General features: G+C 41.3%; 1 pseudogene; it reads left to right on the forward strand.

Moving 5' to 3' along the window:
* The first annotated feature begins 10819 nt into the window (after window positions 1-10819).
* Window positions 10820-10972, forward strand: LOC119003029 (uncharacterized; annotated as a pseudogene).
* Window positions 10973-17510: the final 6538 nt, after the last annotated feature.

Below are 17510 nucleotides of genomic sequence, written 5' to 3' on the forward strand. Positions count from 1 at the left end.
ATTAGACATCACATCGTTCTCAGCTACAGCAGTTCCCAGGAGCTAGTGCTTCCCCAACCAGTCAGTTCTCCTGGCTTACTTGCCGAAACTGTCAGAAAAGAAAAATCTACTCTTATCTTTTGAGGTTTTTCTGGATGGTCTAATCAACCTGACAGAGACATTAGCAGGAGAAAAACAAACTTTAGTAACATGCATACCTCCTGTATACATGGGACCAGGCCCAGGAAAACTGAGTAACTCTCACCAAAATGATGAAGACAGCACCATAAATACCACCTTCACCTAAAGACAAAAGAAGACCTTGGGGGTGAAGACAGTTGAGAGAGGTTCCCAGGAAGGAAAAGCGCAGTAAACAAGGGCAATATTGTTATGTAGATGTAAATCCATGCCTTCTCCATTGATATTGAAAGCCAACCGGGTTCAGTGAAGCAAATGCCAGTACAGGTGGAGATTTCCATTAAAAACAAATGTCCTTTACAAAGGGCTACTTCCACTTGGTTTTCCGAGCTTCTCCCATGTCTGCTGTGTCTTAAAAATAACCAGCCTAAAATAATCCTTAAGAAGACATACTCTGGGATGACAAATTCTGCTTCCATGCAGTGGCAAAGAGGTTAGTACTTATTTCTAGAAAGTTTGGATGAGGGAATAGGGCATCAATATTAGTCTGGAGAACACAGGAATTTCCCTAGTGTGGGGTGTTCAGGCACCCTAAGGACATCTACGGGGAACGAGATGATTCCCTCTTTCCCTCCCCTCTACTTCCTTTCCTCATCTGTTGGTTGTGTCAACGTAGGAAATATCCAAACTTGTAAGAGTGTTTATGAGTTTATTTCAACCAAATTAACAACAATTAGTGGGAAGTAAAATGTCAAAGGATTGAGAAAGTGCTCCAGAGAATAGCAGTTACACACCTTATTTTATACATAACAATCAAAGGAAGAGGCATAAGGGAGTTACATGAAATTCACTGGTGGTAGATTAGGTAGGCAGGAGAAAGCAAAGTGTGGAAATCTCTGGGACTGGATAAAAGTAAAATGAATAGACACCAACTTCCTTTACATTTGTGGGTATAGTCACATACTTCTTTTACATTTGTGGGTATAATTGTTATTGGTAGACAGTCAGTCTGTCCAGAGTGGTGGGGAGTCTCCCAGATCAGCCAAGATGGCAGGAAGGGGAGGTTCTTAAACTGAGCACACAAAGGCTAGCAAGGTCATTGGGCAGGAAAAAGCCCTCACCTCATTTCTGGTACCTGACTCGGGGTAGAAACAGTGTAAGGTAGGCACATGCACCATAGAAGTCAAAATGGTACAGGGGGAGGCACAAGAACAAAGAAACCTGTCGGTCTATCCTGGGGAAAGAAGGGATTGGTTGGAAGGTAGACCCCCACTCCCCCAGAAGGATGCAAAAGTTTGGGAAGTTGATTCATCATTGTGAGAAAGTGCCTGGTCCATCCCACACCCAAACTAATATAATCCCAGGGGAACAACGAGGCTTCTTGCTTGAGGCTCACTGGCTCAGGACCTACACTGGCAAGGTGCAGTGGCTATTTTCTTCATGGACAACATGTACTTAGCAGCTACTTGGTCCGTGGGCTTCCCACAGGGAGCCACTCTTGTGCTCTTGGTCACCTGGTGATGCATTTGCAAGTGCATTCGCATGCTCTCCTCCAGGAGCACACAACCTTGTGACCCTATTGGCTGCAGGCCCTTGGCTGCATGGGCTCTACACACAGGAACCAGGAGGGACCCTGAAATGAACAGCAGCCAGATATACTAAGCTACACTACCTGAATGTGGACTATGACTGCCTAGCAGCCACCCGCAGGCACCAAAGTACTGTACTTTAACTTGGAGCAGGATCTTTTGATACTGGCTTTTGTCTTGCTCTTGCAGAGAGGATGAGCTTTGAGACAGGAGTCTGCCATGCTCCAGATCACACAGTACCTGAATAAAACCTCTTTATTTTTTGCCCTGACTGATGTGGCTCAGTGGATTGAACACCAGCCTGCATACCAAAGTGTCACCAGTTAGATTCTCAGAGGACATGCCAGGGTTTCGGGCCAGGTCCCCACTAGGGGGCGGTGTAAGAGACAACCACACATTGATGTTTATCTTCTTCTGTCTCTCTCCGTTCCCTTCTCTAATAAATAAATAAAATCTTTAAATTTTTTTTAAAAAACTCTTTACTTTTACACTACCAAATGCCTCACAAGTCTGGTTTTTGTGGTGACAGGTAGCCAGCCTCCATTTTTTGTTTGGTTCCAGACACATGCTTCTATTATATTTGTGGGTACAGTTAACAATTAACATAATAATTAAAATGAAGGGTGTTTGTGCTTTGAGGAGTGGGGTGAGAGGAAATTACTTTGATATCCCAAAGGTATGCTATCTTAGATGCAAAAAAAAAATGATAGCATCAGTTAAGGTGAAGATTGACTGACTTTAAGGAAAAATACTGTCCTAGGACATGACTACCTGCCATGGACCGCTTTTAGTTACTAGAAAATTTTAATTTCAGACCATCCTATGTGGTTACTTTGGTCTCAGAGTTTGTAACACCACCATGCAGATCTCCCATGAGCTTGTCAGGTTTAGTAAGTAGCCCCCTTTTGTCCACAGTTCATTTATTCATTCAGTCAGCATTCCTTTACCAAATATTTACTTCAGGCTGTGCAAGGACTGGACTAGGCCTTAGGGAAACAGGAGAAGAGGACATGGTATCTGTCTCCAGGAAGATCACAGTTTACTGGGGAAGACAGACAGAAAAATCACACGACAGTCAAGCATTAACGGAGGCACGTACAGGATGCTGCAGGGTCACCAAGGGACAACTGGCTAACTCTACCTGCGGGCGTGGGGCTCACCAAGGTGGTGACAGTTGGGTCAGGCCTTGAAGGATGAGCAAGAGTTTTCCAGGCAGACTAGGAGGAGAAGAGCCTTCCAAGCAGAGGGAAGAGCAGGGGCAAAGGCACAGAGACATGAGGGAGCATTGTAGGGTTTTTAGCTGCGAGAGCAACATGATCAGATTGAGTCATTCCTTGCCTCAACATATGTGTTCTGTGCACTACACTGGTGGGGGGGTGACGGCAGGGAAGAAACCAATTCCCTCAACTCACGGAGCTTACACTGTGGTTGGAGAGATCCACACAGTGAAGGGATACAAATAAAGCAGGGTGTGACAACAGAGAGGGAGCAGAGGGTGGTTTAGACAAGGGTGGCCAGAGAAGAGGCCTTTCTGCCCAGGGGACATGTGAGCAGACTGAAGTGAGGGGGCAGGCCTTGCTAATGAATGGGGAAAGGTGACACCAGGCAGCAGGAACTGCAGGTGCAAAGGCCCTGGGGTGGGAACGTGTTTGGTGTGACAGAGGAACAAGCAGGTGGGATTGGGAAGTACTGGAGCAGCACGAGGGGGTCGGGTGGGGGGTGAAGTCGGTAGGAGATGGGGTGGGTGAGGTACAGAAAGACCCAGTCAAGTAGGGCCATGTGGGCCACAGCAAGGGGTAGAGATCTCATTGTGGATGGGATGGGGAATGTTTGCTGAGACTGCGTGTTTCGGTATGAGAGGAAAGTGAGGTGCTAGGATGATGCCAGCATTTTTGCCCAAGCAACTGGAAGGATGGAGATGCTGTTAAGCAAGGTGGAAGAGATGGGGAGCAGGAAGATGAGGAGGACCCCAGTTTGGACGTGCTGTGTGAGAGACCCATTCGATGTCTAAAACTGGAGCTTTGAGAAGGCAGCTGGATCTGTCTGCATGGAGCCTGAGCAGGGGCCAGGGCAGCAGTGCTGGTGCATAGCGGGCAGTTAAAGACCTGAGGTGGGATGTGATCCTGGAGGGAGGGAGTGCACAGACAGAAGCGGTCCAAGGCCCAAACCCTGTGACTCTCCAACCCCAGACTCTAGAGGATAAAGAGAGCATGAGCCAGCAGTGACTGATTGATTAGTGAGATTGAAGGAAAACCAATAGACCCTGGAGTCCCAGAAGCAAAGGGAAGAAAGAGTTACAGGGAGAACAAGGTGATAACTATATCAAATTATCACAGGTGGGCACAGGTAACCAGGTTCTTGATGATCATGGGCAAAGAACTGAACTGAACACACAGAGAGTTTATAGCAGAAAGAGGGAGAGTGGATTTAGTAAGTGATAGTACACTCCACAGAACATGGGAGCAGGCCCACTCTGAGCAGAGACTGACCTCAGGAGCAGGAGGGATTCTATTCTTAAGGGCAGATATTTCCTGGCTAGTTTTGGCAGAGTTTTATTGTGCATGTACAAGTAGTTGTATTACTTTAAAATGACTGCACATGTGGCCTCCCATGATTTTCTTTGATTGTCCACTAGGGGAGGGGGTGACACAATGTTAACTCATTATAATGCTATTATACTGAAGCAGAGGTCATGTAGCATCTTCTGCACAGGTGCATTCTTGATTCACCATAATTCAGTGCTTTTCCAGAAAGCAGGAACAACTGGTGGTGGAACAGGGTCTCTGTCTTGTGTCGATGTCCTTTGTCTTAGCCCTGGGGCACCTCTGGGGTACACTCCTTGCTGGCTATCTCCTGCCTCAAACTGCTGCCAAGAGGCCCAGTAAGGTAATGACTCACCACTGCATTGGACAGCAGGAAAGTAGGACACAAAACTAAATATCCACATGCAAACAATTCAAATAAATTGGATCCTTATCTTACACTATACACAAAAGTCAACTAAAAATAAAGACTCAAACATAAGACTTGAAAGTGTAAAGCTTCTAGAAGAAACATAAGAGAACATCTTTATGACATCAGGTTTGACAGTGATTTCATGGAAATGACACCAAAAGCACAAATGAACAAATAGAACTACATCAACTTAAAAGGCTTCTGTACAGCAAAGGAAACAATTAACAGAGTAAAAATGGCCCTGGCTGGTGTAGCTTAGTGGATTGAGCGCGGACCTGCAAACTAGACGATTGCAGTTCGATTCCCAGTCAGGGCACATGCCTGGGTTGCAGGCCAGTTCCCAGCAGGGGACTCAGAGAGGCAACCATACATTGATATTTCTCTCCTTCTCTCCTTCCCTTCCCCTCTAAGGACAAATAAATAAAATCTTTAAAAAAAAACAGAGTAGAAATGCAATCTATAGAATGGGAGAAAATATTTGTAAACTATATATCTGATAAGGGAGTAGTCTTCAAAATATGTAAAGAATTCCTATAACTCATCAGTAAAAAAATAAAAACTAACAACCCAGTTAAAAATGGGTTAAAGATTTGATTAGACATTTCTCAGACATATACAAGTGCTCAACAGATATAGGAAAAGATACTCAATGTCACTAGTCATCCGGTAAGTGCAAATCAAAACCACAATATCACCTCAAACCTGTTAGGATACCTGTTAACAACAGCAACAACAAGAACAAAAGACAAGAATTGTTGGTGAGGATGTGGAGAAGTTGGAACCACTGTCGGTGCAGCTGCTAAGTAAAACAGTATGGAGGTGCCTCAAAAATGTAAAAATGAGACTTCTGGCCAAGATGGAAGTGTAGGTCGATACACTTCACCCCCTTGCAAAACCAAAAGAAGGACAACCACCAGTGTAAAAACAAAAAACAAACCGGAACTGCCAGAAAATAAAACTGTATGGAAGTCTGACCACCAAGGAATTAAAGAAGAAACATTCACTTTTTGGGTTAAAGTGAAACCTGAAAAGCCAGCATTCATGCTGCCTGTCACCTACCAGACCCAATAAGCAGAGACAGGGAATGAATCTTTATGGGCGCTATATTCAGATGGCCAACTAGCTGAGGAGAGTGTGGGTTCGTGCCCTATTGGACCATCTTTAAATTCCATTTTAAACCTTTTTTGTACAGATTAGAAAAGTGTGGGTAAGGGGATTGGAATTCAGGGGAAAAGTTAATGGGATAAAAAGCTGCAGCATTCTTTCATCTGTGCCCTGGGCGGTGGGCATCTCACCCTGGAGCACAGTGGCTCAGATACCATCTTGACTGCTTGCAGTCCTCCTGAGACACAGTAGTGGAACTCTTTACCCTCTCCTGGAGTCAAGGTGGGGCATATCTTCAGTTCCTGAAACAATAGCTTTTATATACATTGATTTCTAAGCTTACTAGCTATTACCTGAATCTAAAATTTTTCCAACATTTTAGTCCCCCATCAGTAGGAGGGGCAGAGACAGGCAGCTGGGGCAGAGAGGACACATGTCAAGTCAGCGGCTGGCAGACCCAGTGGTTCCATATTCACATGCAGGTGAACCAGGAGGAACAACTAGGGGGTGAGATACACAGCAGAACCCAGGGTTCTAGGACAGGGAAATAAAGCCTCAGAACCTCAGGCTATAAAAACCTGTGGGGCCCTGGCTGGTGTAGCTCAGTGGATTGAGCACGGGCCTGCGAAGCAGAGAATCACGGTTCGATTCCCAGTCAGGGCACATGCCTGGGTTGCAGGCCGGTTCCCTGCAGGCCAACTCCCAGCAGGGGACGCAAGAAAGGCAACCATACATTGATGTTTCTCTCCCTCTCCTTACCCTCTAAAGATAAATAAATAAATAAAATAGTTTTTTAAAAAACTGTGGGATTTTCAGCGGTGGGAGAAACTCCCAGCTTCACAAGAGAGTTCATTGAAGGGGCCCATGGAGTCCCAGAACATACACAAGCCCACTCACCTGGGAATCACCACCACAAAGGCACAATTTGCTCGTGGGGACTGGGGGAAATGACTGAAAGTGAGGTGATTGCTGAGGAAGTGACATTGTTCCCTCTCTGACTCCTCTCCCAGAGACAGCACCACAACACAGCAACCCGGGTTGCCCTACCCTGGCAAATACCTAAGGCTCTCCCCCTTACAACACAACAGGTGTGCCAAAACAAAGAAATATGGGCCAAATGAAAGAACAGATCAAAACTCCAGAGAAAGAACTAAGCAACAAGGAGAAAGTCAAGCTATCAGATGCAGACAGAATTCAAAACCCTGGCAATCAGGATGCTCACAGAAATGGTTGAGTATGGCTGCAAAATAGAGGAAAAAGTGAAGGCTATGCAAAGTGATAGAGAAACATATACAGGGAACCAACAGCAAAGGGAAGAAAACCAGGACTCAGATCAATTATTTGGAGCAGAAGGAAGAAATATACTTTCAACTAGAACAGAATGAAGAAACTAGAATTCAAAAAAATGAGGAGAGGCTTAGGAACCTCCGGAACAACTTTAAATGTTCCAACATCTGAATCATAGAGATGCTAGAAGGACAAGAGGAAGAGCAAGAAACTGAAAACTTATTTGAAAACATAATGGAGGAGAACTTCCCCAACCTGGCAAAGGAAATAGACTTCTAGGAAGTCCAGGAAGCTCAGAGAGTCCAAAAGAAGTTGAACCCAAGAAAGCACACACCAAGGCACATCATAACTACATGACTCAAGATTAAAGATAAAGAGGGAATCTTAAAAGTAGTAAGAGAAGAGGAGACAATTACCTACAAAGGAATTCCCAGAAGACTATCAGCTGGTTTCTCAAAAGAAGCATTACAGGCAAGAAGAGGCACAAAAGAAATACTCAAAGTCATGAAGGGCAAAGAACCACATCCAAGATTACTCTGCCAGGCAAAGCTTTCATTTAGAATGGAAGGGCAGATAGGGTGCTTCCCAGATAAGGTCAAGTTAAAGGAGTTCGTCATCACCAAGCCTTTATTATATCAAATGTTAAAGGGACTTATCTAAGAAAAAGAGGATCAAAAATATGAACACTAAAATGACAACAAATACAACTGTCAACAACTGAACCTAAAGAAAAACAAAAACAGCCCTGGCTGGTATGGCTCAGTGGATTGAGCACAGCCTGTGAAGCAAAGGGTCGCCGGTTCGGTTCCTGGTCGGGGCACATGCCTGGGTTGTGGCCCGGGTCCCCAGTGGGGGATGCATGGGAGGCAACCACTCATTGATGTTTCTCTCTCACTTTCTCCTTCCCTTCCCCTTTCTCTAAAAATAAAACAAATAAAAATATTTTAAAAAAGAAAAACAAGCCCTGGCTGGTGTAGCTCAGTGGATTGAGCACGGGCCCGAGAACCAGAAGATCGTGGTTTGATTCCCAGTCAGGGTACATGCCTGGGTTGCAGGCTGGTTCCCTGCAGGCCAGTTCCCAGCAGGGGATGCACGAAAGGCAACCATACATTGATGTTTCTCTCCCTCTCTCCTTCCCCTCTAAAGATAAATAAAAAATCTTTAAAAAAAAGAAAAACAAAAACAAACTAAGCAAACAACTAGAACAGGAACAGAGTCTCAGAAATAGAGATCACATGGAGGGTTATCAGCAAGGAGGGGGAGGGAGAGAATGAGGGAAAAAGTACAGGGATTAAGAAGCATAATTAGTAGGTAGAAAATAAACGGGGGGGGGTGTGTCAGAATATTATAGGAAATGGGAAGGCCAAAGGATTTATATGTATGACCCATGGACATGAACTAAGGGGGTGGGGATTGCTAGAGGGAGGGGTGTGCAGGGTAGAGGGGCATAATGGGAAGTAAAAAAGAATGGAACAACTGTAATAGCATAATCAATAAAATGTAGTTAAAATATAAAATGGAATTACCATATGATGTAGCAGTCTTGGTATTGAGCCAAGAGAATTGAAATCTGGCTCTCCAAGAGATATTAGAAATCCTAAGTTCATTGTAGTACTGTGCACGACAGCCAAGATGTGGAAACAACCTATATCTCCATCCACAGATGGATAAAGAAAACATGGTTTGTAAAGTCAATGCAGTATTATTCAGTCTTACAAAAGGAAGGAAATTCACTATATGCGACAACATGGGTGAACCTTTAGGACATCATGCTACATGAAATAGGCCAGTCACAAGAGGACAAATACTATGTGATTCCTGTTAGATGAGGTATCTAAAATAGTCAAACTCATAGAAGCACAGAACAGAATGGTGGTTGTAAAGGGCTGGGGGTAGGGAAAAATGAGGACTTGCTAATCTATGGGTATCAAGTTTCAATAATGCAAGATGAATAGAAAAATGCTGTGCGACATTGTGCCAACAGTAAACACTACTGTATTGTACACTGAACAATCTGTTAAGAAGTTAGATCTCCTGTTTTCTTTTTTTTTAAGAGTTTATTTGAGCCAAACTGACAACATACACCAGGGAGTAAGAACTCAAGTGCTCCTCATGTTAAGTCTTCTTACCATGATAAAATAAATTTATTTGATTTTTAAATTTTTTTAAAGATTTCATTTATTTATTTATCTTTAGAAGGGAAGGAGAGAGGGAGAGAAACATCAATGTATGGTTGCCTTTTGTGCGTCCCCTGCTGGAAGTTGGCCTGCAGGGAACTGGCTTGCAACCCAGGCATGTGCCCCGACTGGGAATCATACCGCGATCCTCTGGTTCACAGGCCTGTGCTCAATCCACTGAGCTACGCCAGCCAGGGCTTGATTTTTAATTAATTAATTTATTTATTTTAGAGAGATTGGGATGGAGAAGAGAGGGAGTGAAACATCAATGTATGGTTGCCTCTAGCACAGCCCATACTGGGGACCTGGCCTGCAACCCAGGAATGTGCCCTGACTGGGAATCAAACCGGCAATGCTTTGGTTCGAAAGCCTGTGCTCAATCCACTGAGCTACACCAGCCAGGAATTTATTTAATTTTTAAAAAATTTAGAGATAGGAATGCCAACAAGAGAATGAAGCTTCCAGGTAACATATTTCCTCTGCCAGGAAATAAGATTTTCCTTGAATGCCAACAATCATTCAAGCTCACTAGTTTCCTCAAATGAAATACTTTGATCCAATAAACTAACCTCATTGATAAACTCCAATCCCAAGCCCCGGTCAGGTAGCTCACAGTTTGTTAGAAATAAAGCAAGTCTTGCCCTGAAAGGTATGGCTCAGTGGATTGAGCGCCAGCCTACGAACCGGAGGGTCACTGGTTCTGTTCCCATCTAGGGCACATGCCTGGGTTGTGGGCCAGGTCCATAATTGGGGCTGTGTGAGAGGCAACCAATCTATGTTTCTCTTGCACATCAGTGTTTTTCTCCATCTCTTTCTCCCTCCCTTCCCCTCTCTCTAAAAAATAAATATTTTCTTAAACTTTCATTAAAAATTTTGTAAGGAAATTGCACCAAGAAAGGAGAAAAAAGCAAAAAGAAATGGTGAATAGAAGATGTTGCAAAACCTAAATGTTACCCTAGCGCAGTGGTTCAGTTAGTTGGAGGGTCGACCAGTCACCAAAAGGTTGTGAGTTCAATTCCAGGTCAGGGCAAATACCTAGGTTGTGGGTTCAATCTCTGGTTGGGGTACATACAGGAGGAAACTAGCCGATGTTTCTCTGTCTCCCTCTCTCTCTAAAGTCAATACACATATCCACATATCCTCTAGTGAAGATTTTTTTAAGAGTCATTTTATTTATTTTTTTAAAGATTTTATTTATTTATCTTTAGAGGGGAAGGGAAGGAGAGAAGGAGAGAAACATCAATGTATGGTTGCCTCTGGTGCGTCCCCTGCTGGGAACTGGCCTGCAACCCAGGCAAGTGCCCTGACTGGGAATGGAACCGCAATCGTGTGGTTCACAGGCCCACGCTCAATCCACTGAGCTACACCAGCCAGGGATGAAGATTTTTAAAAAACATAAATTTGTACTCTTTATATAAATAGGAGATTTAAAGAATAAAACCCAAATTACCTTATAACCATAACATAAAAAAGTGGATGTTGTGATAGGAAATACTGGAGTTAAAGCACTGAAAACTCCACATATTATTTAAAAGAATAATGTAGTTAATTATTAACTCTAAACTTATTAAAAGTTACACCTGCATGTTGAGCTTTGTGCAGAGGTGGTGTTGTAGCCAATGAGGTTTATCCGAGGCGTGATTATTGCTAATTGAAAAAAAAGTAGAAGTGCATGTTGAAAAATGCTTAAATGGCATAAATCTCATTTATTTAAAACAGTATTTCTCACCTTTATCAAATTGGAGACTGCAAAAAATAAAAGCAGTGCTTTATTGAGTTGTTATTAACCATGGGAACAATATTGCCACGTGTCCACACTCCATGAATCATGACTCATGACTCATGCCTGTGAACCCAACTTGCACATGCCAAGTCTATCCGACCTCCCTTCACAGAACAGTCCTGAAACATAATCAAATAAAGCTTCTGTACACAACATTTACATTAGAAAAAGACAGCTGATGCCCTGGCTGGTGTAGCTCAGTGGATTGAGCGTGGGCCTGCAAACCACACCATCGCGGTTCGATTCCCAGTCAGGGCACATGCCTGGGTTGCAGGCCAGTTCCCGGCAGGGGACCCATGAGAGGCAACCATACATTGATATTTCTCTCCCTCTCTCCTTCCCTTCCCCTCTAAAGATAAATAAATTTAAAAGAGATTTAAACTTATAAAAAGAAAAAGACAGCTGAATGCAGGAAAGCCAGGGGTGCTGTTCCCTTTAGGTAAAGTTTGCTCCACAATTGGGACATCTTAGCCTCCTCAAGGCAAAACAGCAGAAGAACCCAAAAGGGGACAAGAGGATGGTCAAAAAGATGTCCAAGAGGGGTAAGGAGTCCTCCAGTACCCCAACTCTGCAGACTGTGTAGCCACCAATGACAATGATGAGATTAACAGGGTACCAGCTGACATGTCCACTGTGGATGTTGTAGATCCTGGGGTGGTGGCTGGGTATCCCTGTGGACAAGAACACAACATCAAAAGAGGGCAGGGAGGAAAACCTCAGGAATTGGAAAACCACTTCTCCTGCCCTTCCTCCCCCGCCACTACATGTTGAAATTTTAAATCAACACTAAAAAGACAGGAAAAAACAAACAAAACATACACCAAAAAAACTGAAAACATGGCCTGGCCATGTAGTTTGGTTATAGCTCAAGCCTAATGTGCCAGGGTTGCGAGTTCGATCACTGGTCACAGCTCACACAGGAATCAACCAATGAATACATGGATGGGTGGAAGAGTGAATTAATGTTTATCTTTCTCTCACTCCCTTTCTCTCTAGAATCAATAAATCAAAATTTAAAAAAAACTAAAAAAACATCCCTAAATAGCTAATCAGTTCATAAGAAAATCTTAATAAGAATCATGAAAAGGTTAAAATTGATCACAATAAAATACATATAAAAACATGTGAGATGCATCTAAAATGGAACAATGCATAAATTTATAGTGTAAAATGCACTTTAAAAAACATTCCAAAATAATGCATTGAGCATTCAATTTGTGAAGCTAGAGAGAGCAGAAGAAACCTAACAGAGAGAAGAATTAATAGAGAAGAGCAAAAATTAATAAAACAAAACAAATGCACAAAAAATGGAAAAGATTGACATAACCAAAAGCTGGTTCTTTAAAAAGACTAATATAATAGACATACCTTTATCAAGATTAAGCTATTTAAAAAGATGAAAGATATATTGGGTTGGCCAAAAAGTTCATTTGTTTTTTTCTGTAAAATGGCTCTAGTAGCACTTAGTTGTGCTTAACTTCATTTGAAACAATTTAGTTAGATTGTATTGTCATAGCTGTCATATCAGTGTACATTTTTTAAAAACTTATCAAAATTGATGAATTTCTGTGTAGCTATTTTAATATTGAAGATGGAAGAAAATACACAACATTTTGGACATATTGTGCTTTATTATTTCAAGAAAGGTAAAAATGCAACTGAAATGCAAAAGAAGATAAGATTTCTTCAGTGTATGGAGAAGGTGCTGTGACTGATTGTGTCAAAAGTGGTTTGCAAAGTTTCACGCTGGAGATTTCTCATTGGACAATGCTCCACTGTCAGATAGACCAGTTGAAGCTGATAATGACCAAATGGAGACATTAACTGAGAACAATCAATATGACACCATGTGGGAGATGGCTAACACACTCACAATATCCAAATCAATAAAGTTATTGGTGAAAATGAAAAATGTGTCTTTTATTGTATGGACTTTCTGGCCAACCCAATATACAGGTAATATCAAAGAACTACAGATTAAAGACACACAGGACACTTTGGAAACATGAGAATGAGCATGTTTTCCTCTGCACACTGAAATCCCACTAAAATGATAATAGGTAATTATAAAAGAGGTGGACCCACAAGGACGTAAAGCTTGCTTAGCTGAATGGAGGACTTAGGAAACTACACTCATGAGGGAAGCCAACAGGAAATAAGCCAATTTTTGTTGCAGAAACTCAGAAAAGTTCAGGAAACTGAAGGCATCTGTGTAAACAGTATTTCTCATTATGTGCAACAACTGTAATGTGCTAGGAAAAGATATATGATTTCTATTGGTCAAAATCATAGCTAATATTGCTATGGTTTATTGCTTACATTCCTAATTGAGAGGGAAATACTAAATTTCATTTGATGGTTAGTGAAAATAAAGCTGTAATTTTTCCATCCAAGCTCACAATTTCATACATGCACAAACTATGACCCAGCAATTCCACTTTGAGGTCAACATCCAACAGAAATACTTGCATGCAGAAACATAGACAACAATGTGCAAAGCAACATTATAATAGGCAAAAACTGGAAACAATACAAATGGTCAAAAACAGTACAGTGCCATCTAGCAAACTGGGGAGTCCAAGAAAGGCAAAATGAAGTTCCAGAACAACATCTGTGTAGCAGGCCTAAAAATCACTCGGTCCTTACAAGAGTAGAAGGGTAAATGGCAGGAGGAAAGACGTCTCCAAACTAAACAAACAAACAAAAAACCTAACAGACTACCTGACTGATATGAGTTTAAGGAGTAGAATTTTACATCTATGAAGGGATTGGCTAAAAAATTAGTAACAGGAGCCCTGGCAGGGTAGCTTTGGTTAGAGCACTGTCCCAATGTGCCGAAGTTGCAGATTCAATCCTCGGTCAAGGCACATACAAGAATCAATCAATAAGTGAGTAAATAAGTGGAACAACATATCTATGTTTTTCTCTCTCCTTTCCTCTCTCTAAAATTAATAAACATAAGAATAAATTAGTAATGGGTACAAGGAAAGAAATCAATCAAACAACGTGACTGAAGTAATCATTAACTCCAGGAAAAACGAAGTGTCATATATGAAAGAAGCATAATAATACTACACTATATGTCTCAACTATGAACAACATTTATATAGTTACAATAATGGTAACACTAATGATTTAATAAAAAATATAACACTGCAGCCCTGGCTGGTGTGGCTCAGTGGATTGAGCGCTGGCCTGTGAACCAAAGGGTTGCCGGTTCGATTCCTGATCGGGGCACACGCCTGAATTGGAGGCCAGGTCAAGTCCCCAATGGGGGGTACATGAGACACAACCACAGACTGATGTTTCTCTCCCTCTCTTTCTCCCTCCCTTCTTTTGTCTAAATAAATAAATAAATAAAATCTAAAAAAATATATAACGCTGGGATAATAAGTATATGCAAGAACAAGACTTCACATTGTGAATGAATCTCGTTAGAAGTATTACTATTATTTACTTGTGGTTTGCCAGTCTGCCATGACTTGTGTAAGTTAATAACAGATCATTTGTGATCTGGAACTATTTTCTACAATGGAAATGTTAATGACATCATGAAATTCTACAAAACATGGTTATTTTAATTTTTTAAAGAGTTTTTTATATTTTATTTATTTATTTTCAGAGAGAGGGGAAGGGAAGGAGAGAGGGAGAGAAGTATCAATGTGTGGTTGCCTCTCATGTGTCCCCCACTGGGAACTGGCCTGCAACCCAGGCATGTGCCTTGACTGAGAATCGAACCGCTGTCGTGTGGTTCGCAGGCCCGTGCTCAATCCACTGAGCTACACCAGCCAGGGCAAGAATTTTTTAAAAGATTTTATTTATTTATCTTTAGAGGGGTGTGGGGGCAACTTTCCTGGCAAGTCCCCCTGTGTGCCACAGATGAGAGTAAACATGACTGAGACATGATCTGCTTGGGGAGGAGAGGTGACCAGTTTTCCAAAGGAAAAAGGACTTGAGCAGTGGCCAGTTTCTCAGGGGAAAAAGGCGTTAAGCCACTTCCTACAAGGGCTTTTATTGGGTTGTAATACACAGGAATACAGGGTGGCAAGGGTCAAACAGTAGATAACATTTCAAAGAAATCTGAGGGCCATGTTTATTTTTAACTGATTTTAGAGAGAGAGAGTGAAACATCGATGTGTACAAGAAACATTGATTGACTGCCTCTCCTATATGCCCCAACCATGGGTAGAACCAGTAACCTAGGTATGTGCCCTAACTGGGAATCGAACCCGCAACCCTTTGGTGTATGGGAAGAAGTTCCAACTGAGCCACCTGTTCAGGGCTCCACAACATGTTTTACAAGCTATTGGAGCTAATGCATACCTTAGCACAGGATAGATAAAGACAGGTTCTTTAGTAAAATGTTATGACAAGAGCTGTTATCTCTGTACACTGAATGTCAGGGAGGCAATATAAAGCAGACACTCATTGCTTACAGTAAAGAGCAAAGTATAGTCAAATTTACTCTTACTTGGAAACACCTTCAAGATGATTAATCAGGTAACAAGGTTTTTTATTTAGGTAACAGGGTCTTAAACATTCTCCAGCTTTTTTATTAGTATTTTTTAATTAATAAATCATTGTAAAAATTAAATAAAATTCATTTTATTACTATTTATATTAAAAGAAATCTATAGCATAGTATGTAAGTGAACCAAGTATTTTATTTTAGGTCCCCCAAATTCTTTTCTCTTTGTCCAATAATTGTCCATTTTTTCTTTTAATTGAGAGTGAACAGAATATTCAAATACTTGTGTTATATATTTCCCCTCTCATACATTTTCTGACTCAACTTGTGTGCCCACACAGGTGTGTATTTGAGGGAGGTGGTGGATATGAGAACGTAATGCTCATCTTAAATAAAATTCAATAGATAACTCTCTCTTTTGTTTCTGTGTAAAACTGAGTGCAGTAGAAGAATCTTGTAAATTAATTAGGCAAACAACCTTTAGTTTTAAGATTTACGGAAAAATCCAAATAGCCTCTTAAAATTGTAGGATTGCTAATTTAAAATCATTCATCTTTTTTTTTAAAGACTTTATTTATTTATTTATTTTTAGAGGGGAAGGAGAGAGGGAGAGAAACATCAATGTATGGTTGCCTTTTGTGCATCCCCTGCTGGTAGTTGCCTGCAAGGAACCGGTTTGCAACCTAGGCATGTGCCCTGACTGGGAATTGAACCGCGATCGTCTGGTTCGCAGGCCCGCGCTCAATCCACTGAGCTACGCCAGCCAGGGCAAAATCATTCATCTTAACATCATCAAGATAAAGCTTTTCTATTTTTGAATACCCTGTTCTTAGCTGATGACAACAATTTCATTTTAAAACTCACCATTGTTAATTACTCATATAATTATCTCAACAATAGTTTAAGCTATTTGAAACAGTCAAAAGGCAAAGGATCTCTAATATCCATAAAAATAAAACGTGAACTAGGAGATGTGTTAACATCAAATGCTTTTAAAAATCTTTGGGACACTGCCCAAGTTGAAAATAAGAACATATTCATTCTGAACCATTTTCTCCTTCAGTCTTAGTAGTTGTTCACAATACACAAAGAAACATTTCTTATATTAACTTTTTTCTTATGTATCCTTTGATTTTTTTCATTTGGGGTTTTTCTAGTTCCAAAGTCTTCAAACCTGAATTCCTGTAAACTAATTTTCCCCTAATTGTCTTCCTTTACTTCTCTAGCTATAAAGTGTTACTATACTAATATTTGACATGAAATCTCTTCATGTTTTTATAATTTAACATAAACAATGCCATGTTGGTTATAATGACATCCTGATACACCAAGGTTGCTGTTAATCCCGTCAGGGCACGGGATGCAAGAATCAACCAATGAATGCATCAGTAAGTGGAACACCAGATTGATGGGGTTTTTTCCTCTCTGCCCCACTTCCTCTCTCTAAAAATCAATAAACAAAAATTAAAATATACATATATAACACAAACAACATTTCAAAGGTCAGAAAGGCAATTTACATGCACACGAAATCGTTAAAAAACTGTTTGCTGGGCCATCTTTAACAATGCGACACGGAGAGGGCTTCTCTAGGTCCCTTTAGTCTCACATGCTAGTTCATAGTATGTTGACAATAGCTCCATTCTTCGAGCAGGCCCTCTCTCTAAATTTTTTCAGGCAGTTCAGGGTATGGTGAATGGTTATTCCTGAATCTTTTCTTAATAATCAGCTTAAAATAATATCACAAAAGACTTATATTGCAGTGGCAACATGTTTCCCCTCAGAATCAAAGATAGAAAATACAAGTTCCCTAGTGAGGTCATCTTTGGATAACAACAGGTGCCCGCAGAACCTATATTTTGATGGGAAAAATACTAAACTTCCAAAATTAGAGGTTTACTTTATGTACTAGCACTCCTGGCCAGAAGCAGGTAACTGCTCTCTGTATGCCCGAATTTGTGGTCCGCCAAAGAGTCAGTCTAGTCATAATGGCGGATTTATCAATACATTGGTCTCCAACCATTTTTGGC

This window comes from Sturnira hondurensis, unplaced genomic scaffold (genome assembly GCF_014824575.4).
Source record: "Sturnira hondurensis isolate 20B ecotype Veracruz unplaced genomic scaffold, ASM1482457v3 Scaffold0018484, whole genome shotgun sequence".
Taxonomy (NCBI): domain Eukaryota; kingdom Metazoa; phylum Chordata; class Mammalia; order Chiroptera; family Phyllostomidae; genus Sturnira; species Sturnira hondurensis.